This window comes from Equus przewalskii, chromosome 27 (genome assembly GCF_037783145.1).
Source record: "Equus przewalskii isolate Varuska chromosome 27, EquPr2, whole genome shotgun sequence".
NCBI lineage: Eukaryota > Metazoa > Chordata > Mammalia > Perissodactyla > Equidae > Equus > Equus przewalskii.
Window position 1 is genome coordinate 15,254,966 of NC_091857.1, and position 27,317 is coordinate 15,282,282.

The 27,317-nt window shown below is 36.9% G+C and overlaps 1 protein-coding gene across 10 annotated transcripts in view; it reads left to right on the forward strand.

The window, feature by feature from the left end:
* The window catches only part of LOC139079894 (uncharacterized), a 613,636-nt gene that overhangs the window by 264,948 nt on the left and 321,371 nt on the right, over positions 1-27,317 (forward strand). For all 10 annotated transcript variants that reach the window (XR_011533890.1, XR_011533904.1, XR_011533897.1 and 7 more), the window contains one exon: positions 19,810-19,889. The gene's annotated coding sequence lies outside the window, so the exon portion shown is untranslated. The remainder of the gene's footprint in view (positions 1-19,809; positions 19,890-27,317) is intronic.

Sequence of the window (27,317 nt, forward strand, 5' to 3'; positions counted from 1 at the left end):
AAGTTAGATCATCCCTACCTGAAGGGATTTCTGCATATATTATTTCCTCCTTTTGTTTTTTTTTGATGAGGAAGATTGACCCTGAGCTAACTTCTGTGCCAGGCTTCCTCTATTTTGTATGTGGGATGCTGCCACAGCGTGGCTTGATGAGCAGTGTGTAGGTCCATGGCCAGGATCCGACCTGTGAACCCTGGGCCACCAAAGTGGAGTGTGTGAACTTAACCAGGATGCCACCAGGCCATCTTCTCCTCCTGTTTGTTAAACTCTTTAATTCTTACTTTCCAACTGACACTTTTGCTTTATCTCCAAACTTACTCAGAGCCTTCCATTCTTAAGGAAAATTTTGTTTCCAATTCTTACTCCTATTTTATGACATTCTTCCTTTAATTGGCCAATTTCTCAAATAAATGACCAAACTCATTACTTTTATGTCCTCATACCTTTTTTCTCTCTTAACTCACTGAAATTATTAAGGAATGTCAATATTTCAGGTTATGAAACAATTTACTCTTGGCTATTACCATTTTCCTTTATAATTTTGCTTAATACTTAATGACCCGGGAGTAGGTTCCATGAAAATAAGGACTACGTCTGTTTTATTTTCCAAAGAGGCTTTATGGAGTAGATGACAAGAGTGTGGGCTCTGGAGCTAGACTCGCTGTGTTCAAAATTCTGTAATTCCATGTACTAGCTGAATGACCATGGGGAAGTTTCTAACCTCTCTGTTCTAGTTGCCTCATTTACAAAATGTCAAATAATAATATATAGTTCATAGAGCTGTGGTGAGCAAAAATGAGTTGATATACATAAAGAATGTGTGAAGGGCTTAGCACATAGTAAATGTCCTATATATTTTAGCTGCTGTTGGTATTATTTAACTATTATTTTTGCCACCTCTCTAATCCCAGAAATTAGCACTGTGCCTGATATGTATTAACTTTCAACCAATATTTTGTGGATGAATGAATGAAATGAATTGATGAATGCTACATTTAACACAACTGGTATTGCCACATTTTTCAACATTTATCTCCTTTGACTTCCAAATCACTAAAAAATTACTGCTCAACATATCGTCTTTACCCATGAAACAGAATTTCATTTCCAACTCCTCTACGTTAGTCAATGGAAAAACCATTCTGCAAGTTACATCCAGGGAAAAGAGAAGACGTGTAGGAGAGACTGGAGATGAAGTTATTCCTGCAATGGCTTCCTCTCCAAACTTCTATTTTTATAACATTAAAATCCATTCTCCACACAACAGCCAAAATCATCATTTAAAAATATGTCAGAGCATGATTTTCTCACTTAAAATCATTCTGTAGTTTCCTAATACACTAAGAAGAAAATCCAAATTCCACATAGCCTAGCCAATAAGACCCTGCTTGACCTGGCCCTGCCTATTTGTCTGAGCTCATCTGCAACTATATGTCTTGGCTCATTCCTGCCTTTGACATTTACTATTCCTCCTTGCAATGCTTTTCCTTTGAATTCTCATTTGGCAAACATCTTATCATTCTGGCTCTGTTGAAATGTCCTTTATTCAAAGACACCTTCCTTGATCCTTCCCCTCCTCTCAAGCCTACTATACTTTATTGTTTTATTTTTTTCATATCACTACCTGAAATTATCTTGTCAATATGTTTGTTTTTGTGTGCTTCTTATCATCTGTCTTTCCCACTAGAATGTAAGTTCCGTGATGACAGAGACCTTACCTGTCTGATTCATCATTTTGGCCCACTATCTGGCACCTGATAAATTATTATTAATTATCTGTTAAAATGCATTCATAAATGAGGCTAGAATAGGAGCCGTATCACAAAAAGCCTTGTGTGTCATGTCATAGAGATGGAATTGTATCCCAAAGGCAACAGAAGGCATGAAGAAATGGTAAGTAGAAGACTGGCATATGCATTTAAGAAAACTTTACAGACAAAGACATATCTGAGTTATCACTTGAAGAGCAGGTGAAATTTGGAAGGGGGGAGAGGTACATTCCAATGAGAGGCCCTGGAACGATAGGATGGTCAATGATGCCGTAGGGATGATGTGTGTTCCGGGTAGACTGAGTAAGTGGATGAGTTTACCTATTGCAGAAGTTTCCTTGAGCTACTAGTGGTAGAAACATTGAAATGATGGAGAGGAATCACAGTGTGCTGGTTTGCTTGGCAATGTGATTTGGAATTGTCTTCTAACAAGCGGTGTTCTTTGAAAAGTAGAGATCAGCATGATGAAAATCATAAGAAAAGTCATCCTGGGTGTATCAAAATCTTTCTGGTTCTTTAGAGACAATTTAAGGACTACATCCTATGTGTGACCCTCCCTGATGGGAATAGTCTGGTCCAGTCCTTTCATTTTACATGAACTCAGATCTAAGGAGATGGTGACATCCTTGAGATCACAAATAATTAATTTAGAGTGAAGATGTATAACAAATATTCAGAGGATAATATTCTTAAACTGGAATCCTCAAATTTAAGGCAGTATTCAAATAACTTTTTTTAAACAGCTCCATTTCCCATCTAAGATTTTTTGATAAAAGGAATAGCAACAGCTTCAAAACTGCCTCACTGGTTGATTTTGAATTACAAGCATATTTCATAGATATTGCAGGTTCGGTTCTTGACCACCAAATAAAGTGAGTATCACAATAAAGCAAGTCACATGAATTTTTTGGTTTCCCAGTGTATATAAAAGTTATGTTTATACTATACTGTAGTCTTTTAAGTATGCAATAGTATTATGTCTAAAAAACAATGTACGTACCTTAATTAAAAAATACTTTATTACTGAAAAATGCTAACCGTCATCTGAGCCTCCAGCAAGTCATAATCTTTTTGCTAGTGGAAGGTCTTGCCTTGATGTTGAAAGCTGCTGACTGATCAGGGCGGTGGTTGCTGAAGGCTGGGTGGCTGTGACAATTTCTTAAAATAAGACCACAATGAAGTTTGCTGCATTGATTAACTCTTCCTTTCATGAACCATTTCTCTGTAGCATGTGTTGCTATTTGATAGCATTTTACTCACAGTAGAGCTTCTTTCAAAATTGGAGTCAACTCTCTCAAACCCTGCCACTGTTTTATCAACTACATTTATGTAATATTCTAAATCTTTTGTTGTCATTTCAACAATCTTCACAACTTCTTCACCAGGAGTAGATTCGACCTCAAGAAACCACTTTCTTTGCTCATCCAGAAGAAGCAACTCCTCATCCATTCAACTTTTATCATGAGATGGCAGCAATTCAGTCACATCTTCAGGCTCTGCTTCTAATTCTAGTTATCTTGCTATTTCCACAACATCTGCCATTACTTCCTCCACTGAAGTCTTGAACCTCTCAAAGTCATCCATGAGGGTTGGAATCACCTTCTTCCAAACTCGTGTTACTGTTGATATTTTGACCTCTTCCCATGAATCACAAATGTTCTTAATGGCATCTAAAATGGTGAATCCTTTCCAGAAGGATTTCCCAGAAGGATTTCAATTTACTTTGCCCAGACCCATCAGAGGAATCACGATCTGTGGCATCTAGCACCTTACAAAATGTATTTCTTAAATAATGAGATGTGAAATTCAAAACTCCTCCTTGACCCATGTGCTGCAGAATGGATGTTGTGTTAGCAGGCATGAAAACAACATTGATCTCACTGTGCATCTCCATCAGAGCTCTTGGGTGACCAGGTGCATTGTCAATGAGCACCACATTTGGAAAGGAATCTTTTCTTCTGAGTAGTAAAATCTTAACAGTGAGCTTAAAATATTCGGTAAACCATATTGTAAATAGATATGTTCATCCAGGCTTTGTTGTTCCATTTATAGAGCACAGACAGAGTAGATTTAGCCTAATTCTCAAGGGCCCTATGATTTTCAGAATGGTAAATGAGCCTTGGCTTCAACTTAAAGTCACCACCTGCATTAGCTCCTGATAAGAGAGTCAGCCTGTCCTTTGAAGCTTTGAAGCCAGGCATTGACTTCTCCTCTCTAGCTATGAAAGTCCTAGATGGCATCCTCCTCCAGTATAAGGCTGTGTTGTCTGCATTGCAAATCTGCTGTGTAGGGTAGCCACCTTCATTGCTTATCTTAGCTGATCTTCTGGAGAACTTGCTGCAGCTTCTGCATCAGCACTTGCTGCTTCACTGTGCACTTTTATGTTATAGAGATGGCCTCTTTCCTTAAATCTCATGAACCGACCTCTGCTGGCTTCAGACTTTTCTTCTGCAGCTTCCTCACCTCTTCAGCCTTCATAGAATTGAAGAGAGTTAGCGGCTCACTCTGGATTAGGCTTTGGCTTAAGGGAATGTTGTGGCTGGTTTGGTCTTCTATCCAGACCACTACAACTGTCTCCATATCAGCGATAAGGTTGTTTCACTTTGTTATCATTCATGTGTTCACTGGAGTAGCACTTTTAATTTTCTTCAAGAACTTTTCCTTTGCATTCACAGTTTGTCTATTTGGTGCAAGAGACCTAGCTTTCCGCCTGTCTTGGCTTTCAACATGCCTTCCTCACTAAGCTTAACCATTTCTAGCTTTTGATTTAAAGTAAGAGACACGCAGCTCTTGCTTTCACTTGAACACTTAGGAGGCCAGTGTAGGGTTATGAATTGGCCTAATTTCAATATTACTGTGTCTCAGGGGATGGAGGGCCCAAGGAAAGGGAGAGAGACTGTGCAATGGCTGGTCAGTAGAGCAGTCAGAACACACATAACAATGATTAAGTTCGCCATCTTATATGGGAACAGTTTGTGGCACCCCAAAACAATGACATTAGTAACATCACAGATCACCATAACAAATATAGTAATAATGAGAAACTTTGAAATATTGCAAGAATTACCAAAATACGACACAGCGACAGAAAACGAGCAAATGCTTTGGGAAAAATGGTGCTCATAGATTTTCTCAACGCAGGGTTGTCACAACCTTCAATTTATAAAAAACGCAGTATCTGAGAAGTTTAATAAAGTGAAGTGCAATGAAATAAGGTATGCTTGTATATCATTTACTAGGTATTCTTTCTGTGATGAACTTAGTGACCATCTTAATCATAGTGGAGATTTAGGGATAAAAACGTTGATTCAGGCATATCTGTCAAACTAAATTATCTTTGCCCTTTAAAAAATCTTTGTGGGGGATAATAAATAGTTCATTTGATAACAAATATTCACTGTGGAAAGTTGTTAGGGGCCACCCACACTTTGTAAACAAATATTGCAAAACTAACATCAATGTTTATGTTAGCAATTTAAAAAATTTTATTGGAACACCTGTGGAGTATAAAGTAACAAAAGACTCAAAATAGAACATTCTTCCATTCCATTTAAAGGAGGGAAAAAAAGACACATTAAGCACTTTATTACAAGAGCAAAGGGATTTTGGACATATTTATTATGTGCAAAGGAATTCCTTGACAATGAATGTTCACTTGCCCTCTAACAAACAGTGTCCAAAATAAATTTATACTGTCTACAATATTTATTGTAATGCTCAATTTAAATTCTTACACAAGAGAACTAAACGGATTAACTAGAGACACTGAAAAATCTCAAGTTTAAAACAAATGAGAACCACAAATTATTTGAAATCTTCCTTTCGACTAGCATTTTAACTAAAGATTTTTTTAAAAATTGTGTTTTCCTGGTTTACTTTGTTGCATCAATTTCTTATTTGATCCTTCACTTTTTCCCAAGGGTATAGAGCTATGATTTCAAATGTCATTTGGAGCGTCTGAGATTTTTGCAACATTAATATAGTAGTTGTAGACATATGACGATCAGTGTGCAAAGGTTGGAACTCTTGAAAAGATTTAAAATCTCTTTATGAAAATCGGCTTTGGAGAAAAAAATGATTATGCAAGTTTTAATAGCATGAAGCGAATGGCTTTTTTTTCTTCTGTTTCGCGAGGCCCCCTTTACTCTGTCCCAAATGTAGCTATACACAAAAACAATACAATTGCCTTAGTTAATATGGGCTGCTGTAACAAAATTTCAAAGACTGGGCCCCTTACACAACAGGCTGGGAAGTCAAGATGTCAGCAGATTCGGTGTTTGGTGAGGACCTCTTACTGGTCTGCAGAATGATGCTTTCTTGCTCTGTCTTCACATGGTGGAGAGAGAGAGGGCTCTGGTCTATTCCTCTTCTTATAAGGGCAGTAATCATATCTTCAGGGGCCCCACCCTCCTGACCTCATCTAAACCTAATTACCTCCCAAAGGCCCCACCTCCAAATGCTATCACATTGGAGATAAGGCCTTCCAAACATGAATGGGCATGGGGCGGGCAGACAAACATTCAGCCCATAGCAAGAACCAAGCACATATTTTAAGTTTTCAAAGCGTTTTAGGTCTTTCATCCAGTTTGACCTTTATATGAGAAATAGTGCAGAACCTTGTCCCCAAGAGACTGAGGACTCTACCACTGAGTGATGTGGTTACCATGGAAGGGGTGAAGACAGCTAGCTGCGCCTAGCAGACCCTGGGCCTGATTCTAATGGAGAACTTTGGCTTATATTTATTTTATATTGGGCTTTCTAGTAATATGTAATTTAATCAAAAAGTTCTGCTATTCAAGTTAAATGAAACAAACATTTGAAAACCACTGGTACAGTGGGGAAAGAATTAAGCAGTAGTACCTCATCTGGGATCTGGTCTGGCCAGCCTTTCCATCCGAGGTTGTGTAATCTTGGGCACATCTTGGAACCTCTAGAAGCCTGTCTTTCTCTTGACAAGGCTTTCTCATAGAGTTGCTAGGGGTGGTAAATGGCTATGCACTTCACATTGAGCTAAAGGAGGCTATGGGCTGGGTATTGAGCTAAAGGAGTCTACGGGCTGGGTATTTGTAAGCCTTGGCATTTTACCCGTCTTATTTTTGTAAGGTAGATGACTGTGATGAAAATGAAGATGAGATCTGTGTCCATCATTGTTTACTATGGTCATGACACAGAGTAGATGGTTAATAAATATTTTGTGAATGAATTAGTAAGTGAACAAACATAGCAGCAGTAGAAATGGAAAGTTGTGAATAGATACAGACTCTTGGTCTTAAAACACCACTGAGAGTTGGCTAACCCAAAGTGGCTAGAGGATACTTTACTGCTGTCTCACAGGCCTGTATTCCAGTGGCATCAGAGCTGCCAAGATGGTTAACAGGCCTACACTCCTTTGGGTTTGGGTGTGGAGACGAGAATCTGCTGGGGGAAATGGCCCTTGAGCAGAGTCCCTCTGGAGCTGTTGTGGAGCGGCTGTTCCTTACTGATTACATATGACTAGAGAAAGACCATGTACAGTGATAAATCAGGACAATGGTATGAAGTTTGGATATATCTGAAAAACAATCTTAGACTATTCAGTGTGCGTCAAGGGAGTTTTCCATCTAGCCGATAATTTTTACTGCCAAATATAGTTTAAGGCATACCTATTCTCAAAGGGGACTTAGCTGTCTTTTGTGGGCCAGGTGAGTGGGTCATAACTCTAGGAGCACTCAAGCTTCTTCTTTGATGGTAATTTGCTTTCTGGCTCTTCCCTGGGAGTAGAATCGCCTCTGAACTCTGGCCTTTGTTTTTCTGTCTTCCGTTTGCTGTTCTGCCTCACTTGTAACGAAGAGAATGGACATCTTCCGTAAACGCGCACCTCTAATTTCAACGTGCATCTTGAATAGTCCCCCGAGGTCTTTGTCAGTTGTACTGATTGTATACTCCAGGCAGCCAAACCAGTCATATCCGAAGCCCTTTCCATGATTACATGACATTGATAATATAGAGTTCTGAGAACTTGTGTTTTTTAATCTGTGAAATAGACATGAGGCTTGAACCTCATATTCATATGTCACATTCACCTTCTTGAGAGTTACATTAGCAACAATACACACTATACTGGACATTACTGAATCGTACCCATCTTGGATTGCATGTTACTTCTGCTTAGTGCTACAATCTAAATTATCTTTTACCTTTCTCCTTTTCCAAGTACATATAACTGTTATGGAGCTAAACTCATTATTCATTAGGCATTCCAAATGCTTTTATCAGAAGAAAATTCTCCCCCAAAATAACAGCATATATCCACTGTATCACATTTTATCTTTACCTTTGTGTTTTCATCAAAGTCTTCTAACAGCCATTAGGGGCTGTGATCATCATCATCCATATTTTATAGATGAGGCAAAGGAGCCCTAGGGGGTTTAGATGACTTGTCCTGTATTCTTCTGATAACAAATATTGGCTTTGGAAAGTTCTTAGGGGCCACGTACACTATGTAACCAAATGTCACAAAACCAAAATCAAGGTTTATATTCACATTTTTAAATTTTATTTTATTGGAACTCCTGAGGAATATATAGTAACAAAAGACTCAAAATTGAACTTAGCAGAGTGAGGACTAGACCGTGTTCCTTGGCTCTAAGGAACATTCCGGCGTCCTTGTCATCTTCTCCTCAAACAACCTTTCCCTGATAACTGACCGACTCACTCTCACTTTCAAAGAGCCAGCTCTGTTAGCCAAAGGAAAAGATCTTTCAGTATAATTTTCTACATGACCACCTGTCTTTTTCCATATTTAGACATAATTTGTGCTGCTAAATAAGGTTGCCCCCTAGCCATTCAGACTAAACTCTGAATTTCAAACAGATTCTTTGTTTACATCTGCCTTAAGTCATTAGTTCTGAGGATGAAAAGACTGGTTATTTTAAGTACAAAAAATTTGGTAAACAGACGAGAGAAAACTTTTCCCTCTTTATTTAATGCCCATGGGCGAAACCTCAGGATGTTGCCATTTGAATTTCACTGCCATCCTGTCGTAGCCTTTCACTAGATGAGCTTTCCCAGCTTGCTCATCGATGAAGATTGGCACCCCAACGCTGTAACCACGGGGCCCACAGATGGCGGCCTGCCAGCACCACATCTGAGGTACCCAGGCTTTGCAGGACTCGACTGCTTTCCATTCCTGCTCTTTAGCGGGTTTCCTCCTTCACCACCTCTGAGAAAGCCACAGTGTCCAAAAGAAGGAAGCTGTCCAGGGTCAACAGTCAAGGACCTCTGCAGCCTCTCACCACTTTCCTTCCACCCTACCCTCAATCTGTGAGTCAAGAATCCAGAATTTTTTTAAAAAAAATCTTCCACTAGACCAAGCCTTGCCCACGCTTTTGGCTTTTCTACCTGCTGTTAAATTTGGGGAGAAAATATTTCCTTGTATTATCCTGTTTCCCCTCTTTTCACCCTGCCCTAGACTTATTTAAGTTTCCTCCCAGAGGTGACGCAACACTTTACACTGTGTGTTAACCCAAGACTCCCTCTCTCCCAGAATTTCTCACTTTGCTTGAAAGAAAGAAAAATCATTCACTAACACAAAATAGCTATCTACTAGTTAGCATTCTTTGTGACTTTTTATACAAATATGCAAGATATGTATGTGTGTGTGTATACACACCAAAAATGTGTATATGAATGCATCTGTGTATGAATACACAAGCACTATACACACGAATATACAAGCATATATTCATCTTTGATTTTGTTAGATTAACAGCTATGTTTAGTCTCCTCTTCCACAGGCTAGCTTCTGGTAACATTTTTGATTCAATGACAGAGTTGTAACAGCCTGTTCATTTAGTTCAGCGTCATTCCAGTTTTTGAGAGAATGGCACTATTCTGACTTCACTCTGGTGATTTAAAGATTTAACAATAACTCTGCTACACTAACTGTTTTCTTTTGTATCACCTCAGAACTAGAAATTGGAAGGTTTAAATGGTGAAGAGACAATAGACAGAGAATGTGGTAACCATTTTTGGGTGCATGAATATGTTATCCCGATCATGGGGAGACTTGGAACCAGGCAGTGCGCCTAGAAATAATGGAATAAAGTTGAGAGGTCCTGTCTGCATTCTTTCACCTATTAGGAAGAAGTCAGAATGTAAAGGGCCCTTAAGCATATTTATTCCACATAATTCAGAAGTAGCCTAAAATCTTTGCAATAAATCTGAGAACAGAGAATGTAACCCTAAAAAAATACTGAGGGAGAGACAATAGTTGTATAGGTCTTTGCTAAGCAAACAGTGGAAAAATTTGAGTGAATAGTATATTATAGGTATTGTTATTAGACTTGAGAAACACCAGGATAATTAAATATTGTTCTAACCCTGAGAAACCTCACATTCTGATTTAGGAGAAAGAGAAATAAATAATTACAATCCAGACATATGACCCAAATTCTTGAAAATATTGAACAAGAGCCATTGTTGGGAAAGTTGCAGGATTCTTTCCAGAAAGGAGTTATATTTAACCTTCCTATGTGTGATTGGAGGTTCTAGGGCAGCCCCCCAAAGCAGACATCCCCACTAGGTTCCAGCGTAAGATGTGTCTCTTGACTAGACTCTTTCCTTAAGAATGCAACTTGGGGCAGCCATTTCTGCTCCCGCCTGAGGGCTGCTAATTTTGAATACTTATCCTAGAACGTCATTTTTCTCTCAGCTATTACTTTTATATTGTTATCTCTTGGCTTCTAACTCATTTCTGTTTTGTCTACCCATTACAAGCACAAGGTGATAGCTTATCCAATAATTACCTTTGTAAAACACTTGTCAGAGATTTTAATAAGTCTGTGTCTGTTTTCTACCTTCATATTTATGGTTTTTATTCATTTTCAGGGTGATTATGTTTGTCAAGCTATTGACCTGTGTATATCATAGAGAATATGTGCTTTAATTACCCTAATTCTATTAATAAAAAGTGGTTTTGGTGATACTGTTTGATGAAGACCATTGAGACATTTGTTGAAGCGTTGCTGAATTAGAAGCTCTAGTGGAACGTGTGCCATACCTATCCAGGATTGACATTTCTTCCCTCACCATCTGTAAGAGGAACTTTTAACTTTGAACATTTTGAGCCCTAGTCAGAAAATGTCATTGAAGTGGGTTTTTGAACAAACAACAGGAAAAATTAGTTGAGGAAAAAACCACTTTAGACTAAGTTATTTAAAGTTTTCTGAATAGTTAATTTAAGCATACATAAATAATTCTTTAATTACAATTAATTTAGAGCTACATAACTGCTCTGTGATCCTGACATTTGCAACTAATTCTTCCATTCAGGGTATTGATAAAACATTCAACCAGGAGCTGCTAAAAGAGACAAAAAAAAAAGAAAAAGTCACCCTTTCCTGTATCTATATGAAACCTTGTTTCGTTTCCTGTTTCTGTGTCCCCAGCTGGTCCTCTTTCTATGCCCAATGCCAATCCTTGTCCTGTGACAGCATCCATGGAACTGACTATTTGCTCACATAAAACTTAATGTACTTGATATATTAATCACAAAAAATTCACTCAGAGTGCAATTGCTTAAAGCACATTAATTGCACTTTTTGTTTGTTTGGTGTCTTTGATTCCTATTAGCTACTGTAAAAAATCATTTATGTGCAATTTAAAGAGGACTGTATCTTTTTCTGATCTTTCTAACTAACTCTTTATAGCAGCTGTTGGAGCCATGGGGCAGAAGAGATAAAAGACAGGAGAGGGCATACCCAATAAACTGCCGTGAAGATTGGAGGAAAACTTCCTCCATGTCTAATTGAAAAATCATCCCCACATTACTTAGAAAATAAGCAGAGAGTAAATTGACTTCTATGTCTGGATAATTCATGTCCATGTAAATGTGTTTTCAACTAGTTTAACTTTTTGAAAATCTAACATAACTACAGACTTTTACTTTTTCAATTTTATTGAAATGCCTTCAATCAGATATTGTCTATCATAAAATAATAACGAAAATAATAGTTTTATACAGATCAGGCACTGTTATAAATATTGACGTCTAAAAACATAATACAGAACCCAATTGATATCAAATGAATTATCATATTCTGTATTGTACTAAGTAATGCGACATGAAATTTGATGGATTAAAACTATTATTTCAAGCAAAGTTTTCATCTTATAACTGGTTTGGGGAGTGACTATTGATTAAGAAGTATTTTAATGAACTTCTAGTTTCTAAGGTGAAATCTGTGTCAGTCCAGAGGACATGGCTGTCCTTTGTGGTTATAGGCTTTTCTATTGCAAAATCGTGCTCATTTATGTAACTAGGGACCCTTCCCTTTAAAAAGGACAATTACTACAAGATGGCGTGTTTAGAGTGAAGTGCACTGTGATGCTCTGTGCCTGATTGCTGCCCTGTCTTAAACAAGAGGTATTAAAAGAAATAAATTCCAAGTGGTCTCAAGAGGACATTTTGACTTATGCTTCTGAACCTTTGTCACCCAGCATAACAAAAAGGCTGGTTAGTTGATATTGTTTCAACATCAGAAAATACACAATTTGATTGTTTGCAAACGCTAGCTTCCCAAATACCCATTTTCCCTTATAAAGAACTCTTCCCCATTGAAATAATTGTCTTTTTATATATTGCAAATTAAAATTTAATACTCTTTGAGGATAACACCTCTGAATATTATAGCTGTAGAGAACTGAACTGTTCTTTTTATCCCCACCCCCCAATCAAGACTTTAGCTACATAGAATTTCTTTCTTTCTTTTTTTTTTAAAGATTGGCACCTGAGCTCACAACTGTTGCCACTCTCTTTTTATTTCCTTTCTGCTTTATCTCCCCAAATCTCCCCAGTACATAGTTGTATATCTTAGTTGTAGGTCCTTCTAGTTGTGGCATGTGAGATGGCTCCTCAACGTTGCCTGACAAGCGGTGCCATGTCCGCGCGCACGATCCGAACCCGTGAAACCCTGGGCTGCCACAGCGGAGCGCGCAAACTGTTAACCGCTCAGCCCCGGGGGCCGGCCCCCAGCTACATAGAATTTCTAACAGTTGGTTAGGGGAACGTTAATAATAGCCACGTCGACTCATACTTTGCTCATAAAGTGCCTTTTAAGATGAATTTATAATTTATATTTACTAAATGTATTTGTTTTTTAGGAATAGTGTTTCACCATGGATTTTAATTCCAATTATGGGAAATACATTTATAAAAGTTATAGATGGTATTTTTATTAATCTATATTAAAATAGTCTTTATCAAATGGTTCTTAAATGATTCCTTGAAAAAATACACATTGTAAATGGGTAACTGGTGAGAGTGTGAAGTGAAAACAGATTGTAAATGATTTTTGAAGGTTAGCCCAGGTGAATAAGTATACAGCTGCTGAAAGTTTAAATAAAGAAATACAAATACACACTTTTAAGTAAAGGACTCCTTTTCCTTCATAAAAGAAAGGACGTCAAGTGGTAGATAATTTGCTTTTTAAGGACCTGCTTTTCTCCCTCCAAAGTGGATGGATCAACATATACCAAACAAAACTATCTCCTCTGTGTTCCAACAAATATTTGATATGTAGCCAAAAGTTGTTTTTATTGAGTTGGTTTTAAAATGTGAGATGAGAAATGCTGCCTTTCTGATTACGACAAGAACAGGGACTTTTGGTATCAAAACAAGTTTCTCTAAATTGTGTTCTACCTAGAATTAGAACAGATTTATCTAGGACACATTTATTATTCTCTCTGGAATACAAACATGTGATTTCAAATTTGACATTATCCCTTTTAACTTCACCTTCCTCTGCTAAAACATCCTCTCTCCTGTTCACGACACAGGTAGCTTCCAAGTGATTATTTGTTCATAAAGATTTCTCAAAGTATCTGACTGTTTTACCATTAAGCATTTACACGTTAAGCCTATTTTAAACTTCGTGGTTGGTATACACTTTTAATAATAGACGTTTGTGGGGCCGGCCTGATGGCGCAGTGGTAAAGTGCGCGCATTCCACTTCCACGGCCTGGGGTTTGCCGGTTCAGATCCCCGGTGCGGACATGGCACAGCATGACAAGCCATGCTGTGGTGGTGTCCCACATATAAAGTAGAGGAAGATGGGCACGGATATTAGCTCAGGGCCAGCCTTCCTCAGCAAAAAGAGGAGGATTGGCGGCAGCAGTTAGCTCCCGGCTAATCTTCCTTAAAAAAAAAAGATGTTTGTTAAATGGAGGTATATGTTTTAACCCTTTTTTTAAATTTATCTCTTCCCTTCATTGTTTCCTCTTTTCTTTCCTCCCTTTCTTCCTTCTTTTTCTTTCTTTCTTTCCTGCTTTTTAATTTTTTGCTTGTTGGCTTTTCAAGTAGCATCCCAAAGATTTCTACTTCAGTGAAATTATTCTGGATGTTTTCATTTGCTTGGTTTCTCAATGTCTTTTTTAGATACTGTAACATTTTTGTTGTTTGACTTGAATTTTTTGTTGTTGAAAGTTGATCTGAATGTGATCTATTAAAAATGTAAAATTAAGCTTGCATTACATGAAATTCTATGTATGGATGTTATACTTTTTAAAATGCCATAAAACAATATAGCTTCATTCATTCTACTGGTAGCCTTTAAGAATGCATTCCTTAATTAAAAAGAGAACATTTTAGACATACCAATAAAAATGCTGAGCATCTTAAAATCTTAAAATGTCTAAATACTTGGCACTTACTTCTTGAATAACGTTCAAGATGGTTTACATATTTTAAATGGTCATAACTCTTCTCAAATTAGGCATGGCTTAAAATTAGCCTTTATACTAGTTTCTCTTTTATACTTTGGTATGAAATTTTCATTACTGATAAATGTCCTTACCATTTTAGTTTGGTTTCTCTCTGGTTGTCAGCATATTGCAGCCCTGAATCATATTTGGATTATTTTCAAAAACTTTTTTCCAAGGACATGATTTTTGAAAGTATGTTTTATTCCTTCAGATTTTGAATTTAATTGATAGAGACTATTTTGGAATGAAAGGGAGAAAAGGGAACCATCTTATGACCATTGTGTGGTCATTCCAAATACAAGTATATTAAAGATCCTTATTTCAAGAAACTATATATTCTTGCTATTTGAGGATTAAACTTTACAAATTCTCTTATGGGAAAAAGTATTATGCCTCTGGAAATGGTTACTTACCATTTATTAGAAAAATGTATCATATGTCATGTATTTTAATCACTGTAAGGAGTTTTATTCCCAGTAAAACATCAGAATGCCCTTAGAATTCTAATATAATCACATGCTTAAACTGTACCACAGGCGTCCCACATGCTTACTCCTCAGCATTCTGAAAGTCTCAGCCTAGGGATGGAGGCACTCAATAGTGAGAAAAAAATTATGAATGGGCAAAGGCACAAACTTAGTACTACCATGAAAATCTCTTGAGCAAGTCTAATCTTTATAGATTTGAGTTCCAAATTTTGAGCAAGCCTCAGAGTATGTGTTAAGACAAGGCAAAACTCATCATCTTTCTTTCTTTTTTATTTTTTTTTTAAGATTGGCACCTGAACTAACAAATGTCGCCAATCTCTTTTTCTTTTCCTGCTTTTTCTACCCAAATCCCCCCAGTACATAGTGGCATATTAGTTGTGGGTCCTTCCAGTTGTGGCATGTGGGATGTCACCTCAGCATGACCTGATGATGGGTTCCATGTCCCCTCCCAGGATCTGAACTGGTGAAACCCTGAGCCGTGGAAGCGCACGAACTTGACCACTTGACCACATGGCCAGCCCCTTTCTTTAAAGGCTTATTTTAAGTAAAAATATCTGAATTATTTTTTTCATAATAGGACCATCCCACAAAAATTTAGCTTAGAGTATATCTAGTAGACTTAATTATAGTAAACAATTAGAAATAACCAAAATGTTGGACATTGTCCTGGGTTTTGGCAATGCAGAACTAAAAGAAAAAGGCAAAACCCTCTGCCCTCGTGGAGTCTGTATTTTAGCGTTGGAAGTGGGCAATAAACAATATATGTAGGTAAAGTATGCAGTGTGTTAAATTATGATACACAATAAAGAGAAAAAATAAAACAGGAAAGAGGTGTCAGGCGAGGATAAAAATTCTAAGTAACCGATGAGGGCCTCATTAAGAAGTTAACTCTTGAATAAAAACTTGGAAGATGAGAGGGATTAGTCACGCGTATTTCTGGGAGAAGAACATTCTAGGCAAGAGGAACAGAAGCTATTTCCTTCACTAGAGGTGGCTGCCCACACAAGGTTTGCACTTACCTTTCAAGGTGACAAGTAGGGAGCAAGAAGCAAACACTCATTGCTTGGAGAAGAAAGAAGGCCTCACTTTGTTTTAGCAAATCTGTTACTTTATATTCTAAATAATATTATCTTATATCTAAGAATTCCAGTATTTTGAAATAAGTACTATTGCATTCTGGTCATCAAAATTTACTGAAAACTTCTTCTGGATACTATGACAAATGATATTTCTTCCTCAGGAGTTTGCATGGTAATAGTGGAAAGTGAAGATTAACCAAAATGGTGAAGGAAAAAAATGTAACAGCAACGTGGAGAGAGTTGGGCTGACATTGGATTCATTCTCATTAGGACCAAGAACAATCAAATCCAGCATTTGCCCTGAGACTCAGATATTTCTAAAACATTTCATTGTCTAGATAGAGGAGGCTATTTCAATTAAGTAAATTATTATTTGTGTGGAAGGACCTGATTACAGAACTCTGTTAGAAAGAGGCTGGGTTTTTATTTTTTTGATACTAAAAAACTCCTAAAACAAAAAGTTGTATCAAAACATACATTATGCTTTCTTTTGAAGGGTATATAGTGTCTGCCATATGTTTGAAAATTCTGATCGTATACGTGAGAAAGGATAATCTTACTTTTTGTTAATTGAGATAGCTATAACCAAAACTAATTATGATCATGTAACTAGCTTGATGAAAGTGCCAAAAAAACTCTTAGTTAACATACATATGATTAAGAAATATAGTGGCAGATATGATAAATAGCCTTAAACTCAATCTCTATTGCAATTGCAAAATATGTAGTTCTCAATGAAACGATCTGATGACTATACATTGGCATGGTGAAAGGAAGTTTGACGTATTAATGTTTTTGGCTGAATGTGATCCTTTCTGTTGACCCAGATCCTTGTGCTGGGCATTCACATACTTTCATTTCTCAAACGACAGAATCATAGTATGATCTGCGTAGAAATCTCTACTCTCTTTTATATCCAAATACCTGAAATTACAAACCAATTCCAAAATATTGACATTATATAGTCAAATTAATGGATGTGCTGTCTTATGGCCGGCTTGTAGTAGGACCTAGTGATCTGGGAAGTACACAGATATTTTCAAACTGCTACTCCATTTCTTATACCTTAATTTCTTTGAAATTTACCCAGCTTTCCTGATTTTCCATTGCAGTGTTTCTTTTATTTTAGTGTCAACATCATCATCTAAGCAATCATTTCTAATGGTTTAACCATATTATAAGATGAATAAAATTCAGGTTTCCCACTAACAAAATAGCTTTCCCCCAGAGAAGTTGGCAGAGAAGGACATATCTGCTCATGAACTTTTTCCCCACTAATTTCCACTTTATAAGTAGAGACATTTTCCCAAGGAGAGAAAATTTTCCAACAGACTACGTTAATTGAAAAAGTTGAAATTACAATGATTGAAACCAGGAAATTAGCATTGAAGCAATTCTATTAACTAATCTGTAAACCTAGTCAAGTTTTCTTAGTTGTCTCATGAAGGTCCTTTTTCTCTGCCCAGGATCCAATCCTCAAGTCACTTTAGTGTCCTCCAATCTGACATCTCTCCAGTCTCTCTTTGCCCATCCTGACCTTGACACTTATAAAGAATACTAGCTAGCTATGTTTTAGAATGTCAGTTTCAGGTTGTCTGATATGTAAGCAGTAATTATATCCTTTGAAAAATGTATTCATAGTCTTAGGAATATTTGTGAAAATTGTTTGGGTGGAAAACATTTGTGTTTCCAAATGCTATGTTGCATCATATCCTTACTTTCCATGTGGTAAGCAAGAGCATTTGGAGACACAAGGCATATATTAGAGTTTAAAAAAAGAAAATGTCTTATTTTCCTTCCTGGCAGGTGTTTTGTCCTATATTATTCCCTTTGAAAGATTTATAATGAGATCATGTTCCAGAGCTCTGTAGGTCTCTGTTGACGTGAATATGCGTCTTTTATCAAAAAATATTTTTTTAAATATGAAAGTATTTTTTTAAGTCACACTCATTACATGTTTTCTTTCTTAGTAATTAGTAGGTAGGTAGTTTGGGCAACTTGAGATGCTGAATTTAAGTTTTCAAAGTGATATATTTGTTGCCCTGGCTAGAAAATCTTAGTCTTGATTGATGCATCTCTTCAATGAATATCATAAAGAAACCACATTTAAAATGCACTACTTGTAAATTGGTATTGTTCAAGATTCTTTGATGTATTTTGCCTTCCTCCTCTCCATTTTCTAATGTGCCTTTCTTTCTGGAAAACTTTCCCCACCCTGCTTTTTCCCCAACTTCCCCACTTGTTTTGACCATTTCCTGCAATGACCAATTTACCCTCAACCAATCTGCAATCTGGTTTCTCTGCCCACCACTTCACTGAAACTGCTCCCTCACAGGGTGCAAGTGACTTTCAAATAGCTGAATCTGATACATGTGTGCATCATTTGACAATGTTGGCCACTCTCTTCTTTTGCAAAACGCTTGCTTTCTCTTACTTGTGTTTAAATGTAAGCATTCTGTAGGTTTATTCTCTAGCCATGCCATGCTCACACTCTGGGCTATCTCAAAGGCTGCCAAAGCTTCAGTTAGCACCTTTGTGCAGGTGACTCAATCTTTACCTCTAATTTGGGTATCCATCCTAAACCTTAGATCTGAATTTCCCATAGGTACTTCAAGCTCAATTAGCCATCAAACTAAAATCATTAATTCCCCCTTGAACATGAATTTATTTCTCGTACCCTTACTCCTGGACTTGGGCTGAAGTTCAACCCGCTCATTAGGTTCTCCCACCACACTTTGTTTTCTGCCTCCTAACCCAGGCAATTCTCTTAATCTGGATTGTTCTTTCTCTCCATGTTTGTACATGCTGATTTTCCATTTAGGTACAGTTCAAATTCCACCTCAGTGTTGCCTACCCTGATCAACTCAAAAACAATTAAAGGACTCTTATGTTTGTACTTAATTTCATTGTTTCATGTTTCATCATGAGTCGTAAACATGTCTGTATTGCTTTCCTCACTGGATTATAAATCCTTCAAGTGATCTTCGTGGCCCTTATAGCCAGCTGGTGCCTTACTTACATACTGATTTGTTAAATTGACTTGAAATGAATCACCCCTGGTTTGTTGTTGTGGTGGTGGTGATTTGTTTTGTTTTATTTTCTTTCGTCAGCCCTGCAAACAGCATGCTCCTCCCAGGGGTGATAATGCTACACTGTAACACAGAGACCATTGGCCGTTCTTTTTCATTCATTCATTCATTCATTCATAATACGGCAGGAAAAATTAGAATGAAAGCAGCTGGAAGTCTCTAGAAAATAATATAGTCCCTCTCAATCACTCAGAGCAATATCCTGGGCAGTTACTAAAGTAAAACTGTTTTTATCAAACCCAATATGTTGATGCAGGAAACAATCACGTTATTTGCCATTTACTGTTGCTCGATTAGTGATCTGCATATCAAAAAGGGATCTGTTCTGACACTTCGTTTCTGAAACTTAATGCTGTGTTTGTTTAATTTATCTAATTAGGACCTCTTAGCACCTCAAATAGGTGCTTAAAAAATAACACCACCCAGCTGTAAGCCTAGGGACAAAAGAATAAATGCAAATTTAACACTTTTCAAAGGTGAATCTGCACATTTTGATGTCTTGACAGAATTCAATAAAAATCAAGTGTTCTCAGATACAATCAACTAATTTGTTGAAAGTAGTTTTAAAAAATTGACCATTATTTGAGGAAATATTTGTATGTATATGCATAAGTACAATCTTTTATAATATAAAAATACTTTTCAGGAGCTTGTTGCTGCTTCTGAGATAAAGAAAACTCTCAACGTCAAAATGTGAGCAGAGGAGAGGATGAAATATGCAATATGGTAAGTGACTTGCAAATAGACCAAGTTGCTAATGCTCCATTGTGTAGCTATCATTTGTAAGTTGCGTACATATAAAATGCACAGTATGGCAGTCTCTATTGCTGGCAGTTGTGAAATATGACCACAGCTGAATCGAACTTTGTTCACTCCTATAAGCTTATTTTGATGAACTTGGTGTAAAGTTGGTTGACACCCATGGCGGGTGATTTTAACTCTGATTTTTAATCAGGAAGAATTCAAGATTGCTTTATCTGACTAGAACACCCATATTTGTGCTCCTACAACCATGGAGTTCCTTAAGATGACATTTAGGATCATAATACGGGTTTATAAAATAGTAAAGACTTTACAATTCCTTAAAATTTGGTTATCACTTTAGGTTATCCGAACTATTCAATGTAGACATGTAACAGTTAAATAAATATATATTGATGCTTAAAGGGCTTTTTATTAGTTTAAAAAAACAAGTTAGTTTTACTTAGTTTACAAGATAGTGTCTTGGGTTGTTTTCCTTTCTTGCTGTGTTTTCTATAATGGATATTAGATGCATGTTTATTACCAAAGTTTCCATTTCACTTATCCTATTCAGAAAACCCTCTGTAGGGCTTCTCAGAGAATGAGTGATAGAGGGTTGGAAGAGCAAAGGAATAACAGGGGAAGAGAATTCCAGAGTCATTTCTGGGGCAGGAGCAGAGACGTGCTGCTGGCTCTCTGCTCTGCTTCTCCCCACCCCATCCCACCCCACCCAGTTCCAAGAAAATACAGCATGTTTACTATGACATGGTGGCATGAACCAGATTTTTCCTCTACTAGTCAAATTTCAGAAACTATTAGTAGATTGCACTTATTTAGTTTGGGCCATTCTTTTAGACTAGAACTCCTTAAATTAGGATCAAAGAATAAGATTTGTATAAGATAATCAGTAATCCCTCTCAAATTATGTGCAATATAATGTGTGTATTTTCCTTTTTTCTGTGAAGATGATCAATGGGTTTTATCAATATTTCAAGGATCTTCATGCCAAAAAGAGTTTTTATATAATATGATTCTACCTATTTATTAATTAGATGAGTAGAATCATGTTAGATGTGACTAAAATGTAGATGTGATTAAAATAAAAATTTTGTAGGAAGTGTGGAGTTTGGGGATATATATTTTTATTAATATTCCAGGTGGTGTTTACTGTACAATTTGCACCTTCATGACTCCTTTTTAATTATAAATGTTTTTAGAGGAATAAAAGCTATTCAAAAGAGTTTTGTTGGTACTTTCTCTTTCACCCTTCTGTGAAACCTGAACCAAATTTGAATAGTTATTCTTGCAAATAAAAATATATAAAAATCTCCACTCATGTTTGTTTTATAATCACTTTACAAACCCTTACATAGACTACTAGTTATCCTCTGACTAAATGTATACTTTTAAAAGACACATTATTTTTTAAATATCTGCTGTTATTGGCCTCTGTTATATGAATGTTTATCTCTCTTGCCTCCAGGGTTTTCTTTGCTTGTGTTGTTTGTTTATTTGGTTTCGCCCACAGTTATAAATTTAAAAAAACACTTCTGACCTAGAGATAATTTTTCTTTATCTTAGCTGAAGATTCTGGAAATTATTTGTTCTACCTCCTGCACAGTATTCCTGTGCCTGCTAATGTGGACATTGCCTCCCTCCTCCATTTACACTCATAAAGATATTTATTCTTTGGTATTCCAGCAGCCTATTTTATTTTCACTCACCTCTCTTAACAAAGATTCTCAGTTAGCCTGTGTCTGTACCAACTGATAACTCATTTTATCTTTTTCACTAAATATGTTAGTTATAAAGAAATAGCCCAGATATTTTGCTTATTTCTTTGGTGGGGGAGAGAAGAGGATATGCTGGTTTCTTTCTTTTATTTTTTTTTTAAGATTTCACTTTTTTCCTTTTTATCCCCAAAGCCCTCCAGTACATAGTTGTATATTCTTTGTTGTGGGTCCTTCTAGTTGTGGCACGTGGGACGCTGCCTCAGCGTGGTTTGATGAGCAGTACCTTGTCCATGCCCAGGATTGGAACCAACGAAACACTGGGCCACCTGCAGCGCAGGGTGCGAACTTAACCACTCAGCCATGGGCCCAGCCCCAGGATATGCTGGTTTCTGATGAGCCCAAGAAGGCTTCCATGTTAGCCCATGTCCCCATTTGATGGTGAATGTGTTCCCCACCTGGAAGATATCGGAAGCCTATTAGCTTTAGTCATTGTGCCAGAAGTATTGTTTTTGTAATATTTTTTCTTGTCTTAGTGAATCTCCTTTCCAGAAGAAAAAGTTGAAATTTAATAAGATCAATGTAGAAGGCCAAAAGTTGCTCTGAGTTATGGTGTTATTTCTCAGCCAGATGCTTGTCTCTTCTGCCCAGCTGCAAAATTTCTCCAAACACAGGGGTCTCTTTAGTGCCAAGGGGGATAATCAGGAATCAGTGGAAATATAGCTGCTGTTGCATGGATGACCCCACTCACACTGACTTCGTCAGCAAGTTGTCCTGAGAATCCTCAGAGGAATGCTTCGCCTAACCACCTATCCCAACATTTAGGATTTACTTTTAAGATGGTTAGTTACTATTTCTTGAACATAAGCTTTTGGCCAGAGTAACTGGAAATTTGAGTTTATTAAACTTTTACATACTTAACCGTGGTCTACAGGGTATTTTAAACTCAACTATTTGGCTTCAGATCTACTTTCTTACCCCCCAAAATATACAGTGTGAAATGTATGAGAAGTAATTGGATAAAGTACCTTTGCCAAGTCCTTGGTATCTTATTTCTTCCAGACAATAGAGAAAAAATATACAGTATTCCCATGATTAAACACACTAGACATAGCTATAAGCTTGAATTTCTAAGAAAATTAAACAGAAATAATAAGTTGAAACGTAGGTCCCCAAACACATAACATAATATATATAAATGTGTGAAAACCTAGATTGAGAAAAAGACAAAACATTATGGAATAGTGAAATGACTGACGAGACACCACACTATGGAATAGTAGGTAACTTTTCAAAAAGACTATGGTAGGACTGAATGTTCTGACTTGAAAGGTTTTCCATGTTATATTCTGGGGGGAAAAATGAAATGAATCAAGTTATAGCATAACATGTATGCTAAGATCTCTTTTCTTATAGAAAAAAACTATATCAATCTTATAGCCACACATACATATATACAGAAATATAATTTTAGTCCATTTGTTTTAGGAAAACAAGACAAGTGTGTATATATTTCTTTATGCAGAGAAAATGTCTTGAAAACACATTCAGATTAGTAGTTGGAACAGGGAAACAGAATGATAAAGAAAGGAAAGAAAAGCATCTTTATTTTTATGCTTTGTATACTTCCGTATTGAGATTTTTTTAACCTCAAGAAGGTATTACTTTTATAATTTTAAAACAGTCAGCTATGATATATTTATTGAACAATTATTCAAATGTTTCCCTTATATGACCTGCTGCTTGATGGTATTCTGCTTAGCAATGTTTACTGGAAAGTCCCAAACAATTTATTTAACAGAAATAAATGAAATAGTATTGGGTTGGGGCTGTATTTTTGGATTACATAAAGCTTTATTCTGATAAGAATCTATGTTGTGTTTTTCTCTTCCTATTTCACAGCAATTAGGGTGACTCACTTTCTCTTTCACCTGCTGGTTAGAATTTCTGAAGAAAATACTTGCCATCTGTCTTTATCTAGTCAGTTCACCATCTCCCCACCAGGGGTGTCATTCATAAACTCATCAAAGCCTGACTTGAATGCTCCTACAACTACTCTGGACCACCCCTTAGAGGAGGTGATCTGGAAGTAACACTACTTCTTATCGTTCCTACTGGCTACAGTATCTTATTCACCAGCCTTGGTCCAGGTTAATCTAAGATACCCATAGAAACTGATTTGCATTCCGTGTAAGGCAATCTTTCAACATTAGTGTAACTCGCACTTACTACTCCCACACCTTCCGTTGAGGAGTGAGCTTGAAATACTATCAACATTCATATATAACTTACTTTTTTAACCAAAGAACATACATATATTATGTCATATACTCATGCATTGATTTTTAAATACAGTATACCTACTGTGTGATCCTGGGCAAATTTCTTAAATTCTCCAAGCCTTAGTTTTCCACATCTGTTAAAAGCAAGGAGGTAAAGATACCCAATCCATACTATTGTTTTGAGGACTAAATTAATTATTGTATGCAAAGTACTCAGAATAGCATCTGGCACAGAAGAGTATGAAATAAACATGAACTATTTTGATCATTTATAGAAAAATATAAACCATGGTATTCCTTATCAATAAATATTTTAAAGCAATAATTGTTAATAATAAATATATTATAGATATTGATGTGTTTTGCATTGATGGCTTGATGCAAATATCAGTAATTACTTATAAAAGATGCCTAACATTTCTGAGAAAGACATTCTGATCAATAGTAGCTGTTTATGACAGGTTAAGTATTTGAATAAAAATAATAACAATAATGGGGCTGGCCCCGTGGCCGAGTGGTTAAGTTCGCGCACTCCGCAGCAGGCGGCCCAGTGTTTCGTTGGTTCGAATCCTGGGCGCGGACATGGCACTGCTCATCAGACCACGCTGAGGCAGCGTCCCACATGCCACAACTAGAAGAACCCACAGCGAAGAATACACAACTATGTACGGGGGGGGGGCTTTGGGGAGAAAAAGGAAAAAATAAAATCTTTAAAAAAAATAAAATAATAATAACAATAATAATAATAATAGAAGTAGATCATTGTGATGCTTCCAAATGCACCGTTCACATGTTAAATATATGATAAATTATTAAAGAAGTAGAAAATGTAACCCTGAATCTTAGTTGAATGATATTTTTTCTCATTAGAGATTTAAAAACAGTCATTAGCAAAGGAGAATATTAAGGGTGTAGATACTGTACTGTCAACATGGGCAAATGAGGAAGTTGCATTTGCCTTGGGAAAGACAGTCATTGCCTTACTTTAATCCCTATCTGGAAGTCAATTTATGGATAAGTACCCATGCAAAGAAGGAGTTCCATATTACTGACCCAGCAATGTGAGAGAGAGGGAAGTGGGGGGAGGAAAAGAGAGAGAAAGAATGAAAGGAAGGAAAACTAGGAAGGAAGGAAAGAAGAAAGCAGGCAGGCAGGCAGACAAGGGAAGAAATTTGAATATAAACAAAGAGGACTCAGAAGATTTCCAGTTCAACACATCTCCTTTGTGTGTTCCACAAATTAGATTGTCAAGAACTCAGCTTCTCTCAGAAATTTAGGCTATTAGCCATCTACAACTTACTTTGAATTAATTTAATCAGATTATCAGATTAGGATTTTGCTTAGAGACTGCCAAAATCAGCCAGCCTGAGGAAACTGGAGTTTTGATTGAAAAGTGGAACCGACAGGAGTTTGATTGTGACGCACAGGGCTGCTGCTCCAGGAGGAGGCATGCGGGTGTCCAGTGGGCGGGGAGAGCCTGGGACAGCCAGTGGGCCACATGGGACCCTGGATGCCTGAGGCTGATTAGGAGAGTTTACCAAAAGGTGAGAAGTTTCCCAAGACAAACAGCACACTTTGCACTTTGGCCCAGATCCCTAGCGGCGGTGCACATTCTTCGTATCTGCTCTTGTTACATTTAATCACAGCGATGTTATTTGTGAGATTAGAGGTACCACATTCTCTGAGAGGACAGCTAAAGATTATGACTTTATACCTGCATATCTGTTCAGTTTTATGTCTCATTGGTTTTGCTTATAAACTAAAATGTATTATATTTTGGACCTTTGCCCTGAAAGGCTAATGTAATATTAATCATCTTTTTAGCAGACTTGAGGTTTTAACCCTAAAACCTTATCAGTATTCCATACGTTACACTTCACATGGGCCTTGTGAAATATAGACTAGATACAGCAGAACTATAATGGACTTTCATTCCTACGATGAAGGATTTCAGACTTCTGAAGGTTATAAATTTGAAATATAATATGTGTCATGATGTGGGAAAGTTCTGGCTAGATAAATATGCAAGTCTGTCTGTCGTCAATGCCTTTTTTCCTGAGAGACCTTCATTCCATTTCAATAAATTGTATTATCTTCAAGTTTTAACAAAAAAATAATTATTAGGATATATATAATGTGTTGGATATCAAATTCAGTTTTTATTACCATGATTACTTTGTTTTAGATTCCAAAAAATTGTAATAACTGTAAACATGTAAGAAGTTAAAGTTCCATGAACCCAAAACAGAGGCTTCAGAAAGAAAATAGGGAGATCATAATAAAATTCATTGTGATTGCATTCAAGATAAAAAATTTGTATTAATTTCCTAGGGCTCCCATAATAAAGTACCACCATCTGGGGGGTTTAAACAACAGAAGACTATTCCCTCACATGGCTGTAGGTTAGAAGTCTGGAGTCGAGGTGTCAGCAGGCCATGCTCCCTCTGAAAGTTCTGTTCCACTCTTTTCTTTTGGCTTCTGGTAGTTGCCAGCAATCGTTGGTGGTCCTTAGTTTGTACAGGCATCACGCCAGTCTCCGCCTCCATGGTCACAGGGTGTCTCCCTGTGACTTTGAGTCTTCACAGGCTATCATCCCTCTATGTGTCTGTCTTTAAGATTCTTCTCCACTTCTTAAGGACCCCCCCTACTCCGGTAAGACCTGATCTTAACTAATTTTTCTGCAATGACCCTAATTCCAAATAAGTTCAGGTTCATGGGGACCAAGGGGTTATGACTTGAACATATCTTTTTAGGGGCCACTATTCAACCCAGAAAAAAAACTCAAATGTAAGAATAAACCAGATGATAGACATGTTCTTAAACCATGTTAAAGGAACAAACATTTCAAAGAAAATCACTTAAATGGAGTGTTAAATTATTCATTTATCATACTATTCTCAAGCCTGTTACTCAGAGTATGAAATGACTCAAAAATGTCGTCTACTTTCCAGAAACTAGTTTCTTGCTGTACTTGAATTTGTATTTATTCCATAGACTTCAAACTATTTTAAATTAATCTGTATACATCTATATTTTTTATGTAATTCAAGTCTTCTGCTTTATTTAACATTAACTATTCCACTCAGTAAGTAATTCATAACACCTAGGAGTGCTTACTCAATGCCAAAGACTGTGTGGGTTACTGAGAATGGAAAGAAGGAAGCATAGTTCCTTGTTTTGAAAGTCTTGGGAGAAGACATATAAAAGCAAATTACAATAGACTTTTATGTTATTTTGAAGTATTTATTGTACTAGGGAAAGGCGTAGAAAGAGTGTCAGACTAGACTTTGGTCAGGAAACAGTCGGGAAAGTCCTAACAGAGTTGATATCCATGCTGTCTCCAAAGAGAAGACAGCCAAGTAAGCAAGGGAAGGCGTTACCACAAGTACCCAGATCAGGGA